This window comes from Pongo pygmaeus, chromosome 14, assembly GCF_028885625.2.
Source record: "Pongo pygmaeus isolate AG05252 chromosome 14, NHGRI_mPonPyg2-v2.0_pri, whole genome shotgun sequence".
NCBI lineage: Eukaryota > Metazoa > Chordata > Mammalia > Primates > Hominidae > Pongo > Pongo pygmaeus.
In genome coordinates, this window is record NC_072387.2 from 90,026,020 (window position 1) to 90,041,084 (window position 15,065).

Sequence of the window (15,065 nt, forward strand, 5' to 3'; positions counted from 1 at the left end):
CAAGTCAGCACTAAAGAAACTGCTAAAAGGAGCTTTAAATCTTGAAACAAATCCTGGAAACACATCAAAAAAGAACCTCTTTAAAGCATAAATCACACAGAACCTATAAAACAAAAATACAAGTTAAAAAGCAAAAACCAAAAACAAAAAAATGAAAGTACACAGGTAACAAATAGCATGATGAATGCAACGGCACCTCACATTTCAATACTAACACTGAATGTAAATGGCCTAAATGCTGCCCTTAAAAGATACAGAACTGCAGAATGGATAAGGACTCACCAACCATCTGCTGCCTTCAGGAGACTCACCTAACACATAAGGACTCACATAAACTTAAAAGGGTAGAAAAAGGCATTTCATGAAAAAGGACATTAAAAGCAAGCAGGGGTAGCTATTCTTTCATGAGACAAAACAAACTTTAAAGCAACAGCAGTTAAAAGAGACAAAGAAGGACATTATATAATGATAAAAGGCCTTGTCCAACAGGAAAACATCACAATCCTAGATATAAATGCACCTACTACTGGACATCCCAAATTTACAAAACAATTACTAATAGACCTAAGAAATGAGAGAGAGTAACACAATAATAGTGGGGGACTTCAATACTCCACTTACTGCACCAGACGGGTCATCAAGACAGAAAGTCAACAAAGAAACAATGGATTAAACTGTATCTGGAACAAATGGACTTAACAGATATATACAAAACATTTCATCCAAAAACTGTGAAATACACAATTCTATTCAAAAGCACATGGAACTTTCTCCAACATAGACCATATGATAGGCCATAAAATGAGCCTCAATAAATTTAAGAAAATTGAAATTATATCAAGCACTCTCTCAGACCACAGTGGAAAAAACTGCAAATCCCAAAAGGAACCTTCAAAACCATGGAAATTAAATAACCTGCTCCTCAATGAGCACTGGGTCAAAAATGAAATCAAGATGGAAATTAAAAAATTCTTCAAACTGAATGACAGTAATGACACAACCTACCAAAACCTCTGGGATACAGCAAAGGCAGTGCTAAGAGGAAAGTTCATAGCCCTAAATGCCTATATCAAAAAGACTGAAAGAGCACAAACTGACATTCTAAGGTCATACTTCAAGGGACTAGAGAAACAAGAACAAACCAAACCCAAACTCAGCAGAAGAAAGGAAATAACAGAGATCAGAGCAGAACTAAATGAAATTGAAATGATACAAAAGATAAATGAGACAAAAATCTGGTTCTTTGAAAGATAAATAAAATTGATAGACCATTGGCAAGATTAACCAAAAAAAGAAGAGAGAAAATCCAAATAACCTCATTAAGAAACAAAAAGGAGATATTACAACTGATACCACTGAAATATGAAAGATCATTCAGGGCTACTTTGAACACCTTCACACGCATAAACTAGAAAACCTAGAAGAGATGGATAAATTCCTGGAAAAAGACAACCCTCCTAGCTTAAATCAGGAATTAGATACCCTGAACAGACCAATAACAAGAAGCAAGATTGAAGTGGTAATTAAAAAATTACCAAAAAAACAGGTCCAGGACCAGATTGATTCACAGCAGAATTCTACCAGACATTCAAAGAAGAGTTGGTACCAATTCTTTTGACACTATTCCACATGATAGAGAAAGAGGGAACCCTCCTTAATTCATTTTATGAAGTCAGCACCAAAACCAGGAAGGGACATAACCAAAAAAGATAACTACAGACCGATATCCTTGATGAACACAGATGCTAAAATTCTTAACAACATGCTAGTTAATTGAATCCAACAACATCAGAAAGATAATCCACCATGATCAAGTGGGTTTCATACCAGGGATGCAGTCATATGCAAGTCAATATATGTGATATACCACATAAACAATTAAAAGCAAAAATCACATGATCATCTCAATAGATGCAGAAAAAGCACTTGACAAAATCCAGCATTGCTTTATGATTAAAACTCTCAGCAAAAGCAGCATACAAGGGACATACTTCAATGTAATAAAAGCCAACTATGACAAACCCACAGCCAACATAAAACTGAATGGGGAAGAGTTGAAAGCATTGCCTCTGAGAACTGGAACAAGACAAAGATGCCCATGCTCATCACTCCTCTTGAAGATAGTACTGGAATTCCTAGCCAGAGCAATCAGACAAGAGAAAGAAATAAAGGGCATCCAAATTGGTAAAGAGGAAGTCAAACTGTCACTGTATGCTGACGATATGATCATTTACTTTGAAAACCCTAAAGACTCCAGAAAGCTCCTAAAACTGATAAAATAATTCAGCAAAGTTTCTAGATACAAGATTAATGTACACAAATCAGTAGCTCTTCTATACACCAACAGCAACCAAGCTGACTCAAATCAATACAATAGTTGCAAATAAAATAAAATACTTAGGAATATACCTAACTAAGGAGTTGAAAGACCTCTACAAGGAAAACTACAAAACACTGTTGAAAGAGATAATAGACAACACGAACAAATGGAAACACATCCCATGCTCATGGATGGGTAGAATCAACCATACTGCCAAAAGTGATCAACAAATTCAATGCAATTTCCATAAAAATACCACCATCATTCTTCACAGAATTAGAAAAAAACAATTCTAAAATTCATATGAAACCAAAAAAGAGCCCACATAGCCAAAGCTAGACTAAGCAAAAAGAACAAATCTGGAGGCATCACATAACCTGATTTCAAACTATACTATAAGGCCACAGTGACCAAAATAGCATGGTACTGGTATAAAAATAGTCACAAATGCAATAAAAACAAAGATAAATAGCTGGGACATAATTAAACTAAAGAGCTTTTTGCATGGCAAAAGGAAAAGTCAGCAGAGTAAACAGGCAACCCACAGAGTGGGAGAAAATCTTCACAATCTATATGTCTGACAAAGGACTAATATCAGAATCTAAAACAAACTAAAACAAATCAGTAAGACAAAAACAATCCCATCAAAAAGTGGGCTAAGGCCATGAATAGACAATTCTCAAATGAAGATATTCAAATGGCCAAGAAACATATGAAAAAATGCTCAACATCACTAAAGATCAGGAAAATGCAAATCAAAACCACAATGCGGTACCACCTTATTCCTGCAGTAATGGCCATAATCAAAAATCAAAAAATAGTAGATGTTGGCGTGGATGCGGTGAATAGTGAACACTTCTACACTGCTGGTGGGAATGTAAACTAGTATAGCCACTATGGAAAACAGTGTGGAGATTCCTTAAAGAACTAAAAGTAGAACTACCATTTGATCCAGCAATCCCATTACTGGGTATCTACCCAGAGGAAAAAAAGTCATTATATGAAAAAGATACTTGCGCACGCGTGTTTATAGCAGCACAATTCACAACTGCAAAATCATGGAACCAACCCAAATGCCTATCAATCAATAGGTAGATAAAGAAACTGTAGTGTGTGTGTATATATATATATATATATGTGTATATATATGTATATATATATAGCAGTGTATATATATGTATATATATATAGCAGTGTATATATATATATGTGTGTATATATAGCAGTGTATATACATGTATATATATAGCAGTGTATATACATGTATATATATATAGCAGTGTATATATGTGTATATATATAGCAGTGTATATATATATTCCATTATATATATAATTCCATTATATATATATTCCATCATATATATATATTCCATCATATATATATATATTCCATCATATATATATATATTCCATCATATATATATATATTCCATCATATATATATATATTCCATCATATATATATATATTCCATCATATACACATATATATATATATATGATGGAATACTACTCAGCCATAAAAAGGAATGAATTAACAGCATTTGCAATGACCTGGATGAGATTGGAGACTACTATTCTAAGTGAAGTAACTCAGGAATGGAAAGCCAAACATCGTGTGGTCTCACAGATATGTGGGAGGTAAGCTATAAGGACACAAAGGCATAAGAATGATACAATGGACTTTGGGGACTTCGGGGGAAGAGTTGGAGGTGGGTGAGGGATAGAAGACTACAAATATGGTGCAGTGCTTGGGTGATGGGTGCACCAAAATCTCACAAATCACCACTAAAGACTTAACTCATGTAACCAAATACCACCTATACCCCAATAACTTATGGAAAAAAATGTTAAGTTTTCAAAAAAGAAAGAAATACAAACAATGTAAAAGTTATTCAGTAACCCCACTTTCCCAGGAGAAAAGCAGCATCAGCTGTCTTAACCATCAACATCAATAGATCACAGTTGTTCATGAAAGCTGCAAAATTGGTTCAAACAAATCTCCATTTCTATAGAAAGACATTTTATAACAAAAAAGAAACTGCTTTCTATATATTCTTCATTTATTTTAGCATTAATTTATAACAAATTATATTTGAGACTCAGTTCCCAACACATAATATATGATGGTACATATATTTATCATTTCTCTAATATCTCTCCATGTTTTCTTCTTACTCTCTCTTATATTTTATTATAATAATAAACTAAATATGAGCTTTCCATATATCCCTTTTGTTTGAATATTATCCAGTTGGAAATGTGCTGATAGCCAACCTGAACAACTAGATATACAGTAAGTCAAGATGGAAGGCTGGTGAGCAGTGATTTTCGTGATGCTGAGGAAAAGAACCAAAAGGAGTTAAGGTAACATTGCCTTGGGTGCCTCCTCTGGGATATTCATTTATGAGGAGATCCCATATGTAGCTCAGAAGCCATCAGACTTTCAGGAGGTTACAGGGATGGTGATGGAGGATGGAGGGAGACAATAGAACTGAGCAGGTAAATTGCAATAGTGGTTTGGTGAACTTTAGGAAAATACAACTCTATAGAGCTTTGACTCAACGGAAGCAGAGGGGAACTTATTTCACTTACACATTGTAGGATATAAATCGGAGAAAGAAGGCATAAAAGGATGTCACTATCCTCTGTGGATCAGCTAATTTTTCCATCTGTGCTTTGGAGCTCTAGCTGTAAACACCCCAGCCTGAATTTGTCTTCAATCTGTTGTTCTGCTTTGCTTCTATGGCATGGCCAGTTAGTGACACCCATTAATGACACTCTGCCCACCCTGATGCTTACTTTAATTCCAGAACAATGAAAAATTCCTGCACTAGGTTTCTAGACACCAGGGCATTATTTAATGTGAGTTGTTATAACAGTGCCTGCAGTTCTATTCTCATACATACATATGTAATTTACATTTGTATAGGCAAAATGGCCACCCAGGGACACCTGGCACAAGCACAATGCCACCTGCATAAGGGAAAACACAGTATTTTATGAGGCAAAAGCATCAGTTATTTCCAGGAATGTGCACAATGTGTAGCACTAAGTAAAACAATATGATTCAAAAGACTTAAACTAACCAGGGGGCCGAAGGGGTAAAAGTAAAGGAAGTCTTACAGAGAAGATAAATTCAAATTTGTAAAGTTTACATGCAATAACAGAAATAATTTTTTTTCAAGTTTCCAACATATCTTCCCAAAGTAACAAGTTAGAGTAGAAAGAAAGACTAAAGAAAGGAAAAATTCATTTAAGCACCTAAAAAAAGTATAGATTGTCTTAGTTTTGTGTATCTTCAGCTACAGCACTTGTTTGAAATAATATTCATTTTAATATAAAATTAGAAAAATATTAGAAGATTACAAAGAATATACACATATACACAAAATCAGAGTAGCCTCTTTATGATTTTGGGGATTATATTTCTAGTCATTTTACTTCTCATTGTTACAAATTTTTATGTATTTAAAAAATTAAATTTTGGGGCTGCGTCCTCCCTGTTTCTCTGAGAAATGGTTCAGAATACTAGGGGGTTGTGATGTCTCTCATTAGCATGGGAAATTGGCTGGCATTCTTTAGGCAAGGGACGTAGTGTTTTGAAAGGACCTTCCATTCCATCTTTTACTCAACGATGAGGAATAGGTGGACAACCTTTCTTGGCCACTGTCTCCCTCACCCCCAAACTCACACCATTCTGCTCCATGACTTGAGCTAATTTGCAGATAATCTTTGCTCTCTGTTTCTCCTACAGTTTTTAATACTATACCCATTTGTGAAATGGAGAAATGCTTTTTTTCTCATAAATTTTAGCAAATTTCTCTTTTCATATTGCATTTTTTTTTCTGTCAGTTTCTCAAGTAAGTGTGGCATTCGTCAATTTAGTAGTGATACCGATACTGGAAATACCAACCCTTTTTTTTTTTTTTTTTGAGACACAGTCTGGCTCTGTAGTATAGGCTGGAGTGCAGTGCAGTGGCGTGATCTCGGCTCACTGTGCAGCCGCCTTCTCCTGGGTTCAAGCTATTCTCCTGCCTCAGCCTCCCAAGTAGCTGGGATTACAGGTGAGTGCCACTGAACCCAGCTAATTTTTGTATTTTTAGTAGAGACGGGGTTTCACTGTGTTGGCCAGGCTTGTCTCGATCTCCTGACCTCGTGATCCACCGCCTTAACCTCCCAAAGTGCTGGGATTACAGGCGTGAGCCACCGTGCCCAGCCCAAAACCAACACTTTTAAGCGAATCAACTTTGCTATTACTCTTAATGGTTTATCGTCTCAAACTGATTAGATTTAAGCATGCAGATATACAATGACTAAAACCTCTGGAAACACTAGAAAATTTAAATGATAATACTGTCTGCTTAATATCTTACATCATTTAGCAGTTTTCTACAAGATGTGTCTAAACTGGAAATAAATTTGTTAATTTTCCGTACTAGTTCATGCTAGGTGAGTTATAAAGTGATCTTTTTTTTTAAAAAATCATGATTTCGCAATCATGCTTTCTTAGGAAAGTTGGGGTATATATAGGCAGGTTGGGGAAATTGTTTAGCAAATTTACAAGGCTATGCCATATTGTGTTTAAATGTCTTCTACTTTATATTTTGAGTCCCAGTTTTATTCTTTTCTAAAATTAATACCAGAGTAAGAAATTCTAAAAAGGCAAATCTAAAAATGTCTGTGTTGAACATATGCTAGGAAATTTTGTCCTAAATCTATTATTTTGCAGCCCTGTACATTACATATTCTTCATTGTTTGTAAATAACTTTTATGCCTTTATCTGCAATAAGGACTTGAAAACGTCTATTTCAGTAGTGTTCTAGGAGATGTTTGCTGCTAAATTTTTAAGAAATGTATTATATTTGTACAGTCAACCTCATCATAAATGCCTTGGGTTTTGGATCTTAGTGGCTGATTCTTTGTGGCTCTGAGCTGTGTCAGTATACCTTGCACAAAACTTAGTCTCCAAGGAATCACCCTCCCCTGAATTTACAAGGCATTATGTCTATTGCCCTCATAACATGTTAATCAGAAGATCACCCTCTCAGTGTTTCTAGTGTTCATATCAGATCTAGGTAGAGTTCATATCAGATGTACACAGGAACTACTCTAGGTGCTAATGAGTCCTTGCCAAGTAAAGCAAGCCAAGTCTCTACCTTAATATTTCAGTGGGAGAGGAAGCAAAAACAAGAGCAGTAAATAATATCAGGATGTGATAAGGGCTATGAATAAAAATAAGCATGGTAAGGGGGGAGAGAGGAGAAGACCTGCCTATAACAGAGTAATCAAGGGGGTTCTCTTTGAGGAGGTAACAGCTGAGTACAGAATTTATGAAATGAGGAAGTGTATAATGTATGCTTCCCAGTAGAGGAAACAGCAAGTGCAAAGGCCCTGAGGTGACATGTTCATTGCATGTTTGCTGAGAAGACCAATATAGCTTAAGCACTGGGAGAGGAAAAATAGTGTTAGAATTAGTTTAAAAAGTAAATCTGGGTCAAGAGTATAGAGGGCCTAGCAAGCCATGGTAAGTTCAGTCTACTTGCACTGTTACAACCAAACTTATTATTTAAATAGTGAAACATGTCCACACTACTGAGTAAACATCAGCTGTTCGGAGCCTTTTGTTATCTCACTGCTTCAGCAGATCTCCTGATCTCTTTCTCAGAATTGATTTATCAGTAGCAGGTTTGGATGGTTGATACTATCAAGTTACTTGTTATATGTTTTTAACCACTGACAGTGAGGATTTAGGTCTCTATTTTAATAAATTGTGATGGAAAGTTACTGGAGGGTTTTAGATAATGGGCAGGGAGTATACGTCACACAATCTGATTTACTAATTTAAAATATCGGAATATACTAAGGGCATGGAAGGAATCAAAGCAGAGACATCATTTAGAAGGCTATCATAGAAGTTCAGGCAAGAGATGACAGCACATTAGGCCAGGGTGGTAGAGATGGCGTGACGGCATCAACTTGATTGGATTGAAGGACACAAACTATTGTTTCTGGGTGTGTCTGTGAGGGTGTTGCCAGAGGGTGTTGCCACTCCTCTCCCATTTGAGTCAGTGGACTGGGAGAGGAAAGCCTACCCTCAATGTGGGTGGGCACCATCCAATCAGCTGCTGGTGTCACTAGGAAAAGCAGGCGGAAGAAGGTGGGATAAGCTGGTTTGCTGAGTCTTCTGGCTTTCATCTTTTTTTCACACTGGGTGCTTCCTGCCCTTGAACATCAGACTCTAGGTTCTTCGGTCTTTGGACTCTTGGAGTTCACTTACACCAGTGAACTCCCTTTCGTATGTACATGTATCCTATTAGTTCTGACCCTCTGGGGAGCCCTAACTAATACAGATGAAGAAGGTGAGGCTTGGTCACAGTCAGAATTCTTATGTTTTGATGGTTGTTATTATTATATTTTGACTTGGTCACAGTCACAATTATTATTATATTTTGATGGTTGTATTTCATATATAGGCTGGAGTGAGCTGTGGTGACCAGTGGAACCCAAAACACATGATGGCCACAAACAAAGTGGAAATGTATTTTTTATTTGTTAATATTAACAGTTTGGGTTCTCAAATCCATATAGATTAACAAGAGCATAAAAAGCAAGAGAGAGGTAAATAAAATTATAATTGTGCTTTTAAAGTTCTTACATTGTTCGTGTTCACTTGAGTGCTTATAGGTAGACTGTGAGTATTTATACGTAAAAAGGAATAACTGAGAGATGCATATTGTAATTTCTAGAGCTAAATGTCAAAAGCTATTTTGATATTTATCAAAAGAAAAAGTGATAAATGTTTGAGATCATGAGTATGCTAATTACTCTGATCTGATCACTATACATTATAGGTATCATAACATCACTATGTACCCCACAAATATATACAATTATTATGTGTCAATTAAAAAATGTAAAAAATATAAATAAAAAAGAGAAAAGGCTATTTCTTCTGCATATAGGAGTGTAGGTTAATTTATTTTTAACTTTAGTACTCTAAGGATGTTATTTCATTGTCTCTGGCTTCTATTGTTTCTAGTAAGAAGTTAGACATAATTTGTATTTTCTTCTTCATTTATGGTGTGATGCTGGTTAAATCTGCTTGTATTAGTCCATTCTCATACTGCTATGAAGAAATGCCCAAGACTGGGTAATTTATAAAGAAAAGAGGTTTAATTGACTCACAGTTTCACATGGCTAGGGAAACCTCAGGAAACTTACAATCATGGCAGAAGGTACCACTTCAGAGTGGCAGGAGAGAGAATGAATGCCCAGTGAAGGAGGAAGCCCCTTATAAAACCATTAGATCTCATGAGAACTAACTTACTATCATGAGAACAGGGTGGGGGAAACCACCCCCATGATTCAATTATCTCCACCTGGTCCTTCCCATGACACGTGGGGATTATGGGAAGTACAATTCAAGATGAGATTTGGGTGAGGACACAGCCAAACCATATCACTGCTTTTAACATTTTTTAAAATCTTTGATTTTCAGCAGTTTGGTTGTGTGTGCGTTTGTTGTATTTATACTTTTTGTGTTTCATTGAAATTTGTGGACATGTGGGTTGATATCTTTCATCAATTTTAAAAAGTTCTCATATATTATCTCTTCAATTTTTTTTCTGTTCTGTTATTTTTTTCTGTTCTCATTCTGAAATCATAATTATATGTATATTATGCTACTTGAAAATATTCTACAGATCTTAGATGCCTTGTTCTAGTTTCTGTAGTCAAACAAAAACCAAATTTTGATGAGCGATTAATCCTCCCTTGCAAAAGTAAGAGCTAAAGAGATCTTCTGATGTGGGATATACAAGAAGAAAGGTGCAAGGCAGGCCACAAGATGTTTACTTGAGTAACTCGGTGAAAGATGGTTCCCTTTATTGAGATTCACCTCATGGGGAAGAAAAGGGGAAATAGAAAAATAATTAACACTACGGTTATAGACATGTTAGGTTTCAGGTACCTAAAAGAAACAAGAGATTTCAAATATCTAAAGCTCCAAGTTTATTAGTTACCATGCCACAGATAATATCCGAATTTTTTAGCAGTCCAATGGGTCAGAAATATTCACATTTTTGGCATTGATGAGAATGCCTAGGAAGAATGTATAGATAGGAAGTTTGAAGACTGAGCCCTGAGGCATAGTGATGCTCAGACTTTGGAAGAGAAAGAGGATCCTGCATAGGAGATTGAGAAGCAAGAGGAGGGAAACCCGGAAAGCATCTTGTTCTGGAAGCCAGAGAAAGATGTTTCAAAGACAGTGTGATCAATTGTGCAAGATGGTGAGATGTTGAGGTGAGCCATGAATATAGACTTACAGGTTTGGCAATGTTGAGGTCATTGTTGACATCGATAGGAACATTTTCAGTGTGGTAGTGAGGATGAATGACTAGTTGGAGTGGAGGTTAAGGGAGAATAGGAGGAAAGAAAATGGAAATGTCAAGTATAGATCAACTATTTCAGCAAGTGTATTAGTTTCCTATTGACGCTGGAGCAAATTTTTACAAATGGAATGGCTTAAATAATACAAATTTATTACCTCACTGTTTGTTTTAGAGCTCAGGAGTCTCACTGGGTTAAAATGTTGGCAGGGCCTCGCTCCTTCGGGAGAACTTAGGAGACAATCTGTTCTTTGCTTTTTCCACCTTCTAGAGGCTGCCTAGATTCCTTAGTTCACAGCCCTCTTCCATCTGCAAAACCAGCAATTGCATTCCTCTGACCTCTTCCTCCATTGTCACAACTCCTTTTCTGATTCTGGTTTCATAAAGACTTTTGTTATTACATTGGACCCCCGTAAACAATCTGGGATTATCTTCCCATCTCAGAATCTTTAATTTAATCACATCTGAAAAAATCAATTTCCCTATGTAAGGTAACAGATTTGGGGGATTAGGATATGAACATTAGGATGCCATTATTTTGCCCAGCACAGAAGAGTTTCTATACTTCAGTTATGCAAAAATGTGCCAGTTTAAATTGCTAAGTGGACTTTGACAACATTCAGAGGTTATTTATTAAAAATCACAGTAAACTTAAATGCGTAGAAACTGGCTGAGTATAGTTTTAAAGACACCTTTTTAAAGTGCTTTATTACTATTGATTTGAGAAAACCCTGAACTATTTTTCTGATATAGACTCCCTAGACAGACACACTTCTCTGCAAAGGGACACAATTTACATATGAATTCTACGTTAATACTTAATAAAATCTTATCTTGTTGTGGAGCATGGTGTAATCTAAACAATTTTTAAAAACTAACAGGAATATAAAATGCACATGGTAATTTATTCACCTGAAACTCTTTTGAACATTAGGGCTAGTCTATATAATTACAGACTGTAATTATAAACTAATACTTTGGACCTCAAAACAACAATTACTGATTTCGCAAAGTAACAAAGATTGTGTGTATGTGTGTGTACGTGCATTTGAGAAACAAGGCAATATGTTTTATTTTTTTGTATGGTGTTAAGTCCTTTTTGCTTATTTATTTAGAGTCCTCTTCGCTCTAAATTGAAGTAGCTTACAAAAATACATGTAACATAATAAGATTAAAAAAACTACTAATAGGGAAAATAGAGTAGAATATTAAGACGATGACAGAGGAAAATGTATATGGAAATCATATATAATAAGGCCATACTAGATAATAACACATAATATATGTGTGCGTTAAAAAAATATATGTAGTTGAGGCTGATAAGGTAAGAATAAATTTTACAAATGGTACCTAGATTGATAAGATTGTTGAAATGAGTGTTCTATTTAACTTCCTTAAAAAGGAATAATGTTATAGAACTTCCTGCTGCCTTAGTTTAGTAATACCCTGAAAAGGTAGTGTCCAATTTGTTTTCAATTTAATTTTAAATAACAGGCACTAAGACAAAAGAAACATTCTAGCTGTTAGAAGATTATTTACCAGGAGAGTTGTGGAAAAATACCATTTTAAATCGCCAATTATGTGTTTCTGTGTTTACCAAAGCTTGTACTTAACACAGATAAAGAGATATGCTCTACTGAGGAAGTGGCTTTAAAAAATAAATTTGATAATAAATTGAAGTGATCATTTCAAACCATGTTCCCTTTCTTTTTGCGACACCCTTGAAGTTGTATCTTGTCTCCCTCCCCCAGCTTTGATGAGTTTTTATAATCTTTGAACTTTCATTACCTTCAAATATGATTCCCTTCCTCTCATGGACTTTCAGAAACTCATTTATTATTAAGTAGTTGAATGTATGACACTCATTGTACTTTAAAAAAAGTCATATGTGCTCTGTTTTATTTCTGCATGATTTCAATGCATTATATTCTTTTAGGTTATCCATATTTTTTCAACACTCACAGAGCTTGACTCATTTATTTGTGTCTAGAGAACAGCAAAATATATGATCACTTCACAGGGTAAAACAAAAGAAATCTTCCTCTAGTTCTTCCTTTGTTTACTGTGGTCAGGGTTACTCAAGGTAAACATGTTACTCTCCTCCTTGCCGCCTCTCCCATGACTTTAGAAATAGAATAGAAAGGGTGAAATCGGCCTAATAGTCAAGCCTCTACCCTGGCTAAGCTCAGACTATTTCCATTTGGGAAAACAGGGTTGAGACGTTCTTTACAAAGGTTGATCCTCTTTGTAGAAGTAAATGCATATAGACATATTCAGAATGTTCCTGCACACTCTAGACAGGCTGGGTTCTCTGATTCCACAGAAGTCCAAGCCCTCACTCCTACACCAATGCAAAAGTTCACTGGTTATCCTCTTGACTAAATTTTACTTCTAAGCCCCACTCTCTATCATCTCAATAACAAGTTAAAGCACTAACTAAAATAACTAGTATATACTGAGAGCTTAGTATATACCAAGTTTTACGCTTTTTGTGAACTATCTTATGTAATTTCTGTGACAACACAATGAAGTGTCATTATCAACCTTTTATACATGAGAAAATAAAGCCTACAAGGCTGAGTAATTACATATTTACATGGTCAGTAAATGGCAGAGCCAAGAATCAAACCCAAACGTAGGACTGGTTCATTTCAGAGAGTTAGTTCTTAGGTAACTATACTTAAACATTATTTTTACCCTACAGCTTAACGATTTCTAATTATAATTATATTTTAATTATAGAAAGTTTAGACACTTCATCCTATTAAAAAATAATAATTACAGCTAGCATGGATTAGCCCCTTACTATAGAGCCAGGTGATTTTCTTAGTTCTTTATGTTATTTTCCAGTTAAAATCACACAACTTTTAAATTTGTAATAAACTTAAAAAAATCTAACTTTTAGGTTAGGTCCTTTAAATTTTTTTAAAAATTTATAATTAAGGAAACCGAACTTCAAAGATATAAAACCACTGTGCAAAAGCACACGACTAAATTACGGATCTGTAATTCAAACTCAGGCCTGCCTAATGTCAGCAGGTTAATCTTTTCATAATTCTGCACATTTCAGGACTCTTAAGCAAAGAAAACTAGTACCTGAGTTAAAGGACAAGCCTGGGAAAAGAAAGTAAAAGATGACTGAATAAATAATGAGCAACCTATGGAGAGAATTGAAGATTTATTTCTAAATATGTTCACTTTTCAAAGCAGGATAGAGCCTGGAGTCATGAAGCCATCTGTTCACATTCCAAAGGACTGTAAAACATTAGGGAGCAAAAGTTTCTTTTCGCTTTAGGAGAGAAGAAGGAATACCATGTAGCCTGTATGAGCTTCCATAATTATATTTCAGGCATCCTCACGTGTGGTGTAAGAAATCCCCTTTGTGCACAGGCAGAGTCTGTCTGGTTCTCTCCCAACACTCTGAATGTCATTGGAAACCAAATGGGCATCAGAAACCAAGGCAGTTATTGCTGTAAGTACTAATAGTCCCTTACCCTGACACCTCGGGTTTGCTTTCAGGATAATATAAATAACGTAGATATTAAAAGCTTATTTCCCGACTTCACATAACATCCCAACACTGTACTGTTTTCTTTCAAAACTCTCCATAATTCTACTCTATCCTATGAACATTCCACTATTTTCTACTGTTTCTGAAATGAACTCTAGGTTCTCCTCCTTACTGTCACAGAGAATGGGTATTGCTATACCTGAAACATTTTTATTCCTCTCTCCTGGTTTTCTTTTATCCTTTCTACTTAATTTATGCATATATTCAAAGTCTAATTTAAATCCCACATTCTGTAAAAATCATTTTTTTGTCATTTTGCTTTTGAAGCCCATCATTAGACTTCATGCAATTGTCTCCACTATTATTTATTATTGTGCTAGGTTTGATTTTCCTCCAGATGTGCTATTACTGAGTTATTAGCTCCTAAAAGTCGAGTACAGTATTAGTTCTGAAAGCCAGGAAACAAACTCATAAATGGATCAATGGTGCTTACATAGAGGGCATCCAGAGAGATGTGTGTGTGTGTGTGTGTGTGTGTGTGTGTGTGTGTCTGCGTGTGTGTATATGAGTGTGTGTGTTTCATGTGTGTTCACATGTGTGCTCGAGGAGCCAATATTTTGAATGTTAGAGAAAAAGCTGAATCAGAGTTTGTCAAGTATTGAGTATAAGAACTAATAGAAGACAGAGAGATAGACAAATTTGGAAAGATGAGAATGCATTACATAATGGAGAAAAAACAGGCTTTTTGGCAAGGAAAAACACTGACAAAAATGGTTTGCAATTATTAGCACTTTAGTACACTCTGAAAAAGTCTCATTAAGGCAGCAGTCCTTCCTTTCACTA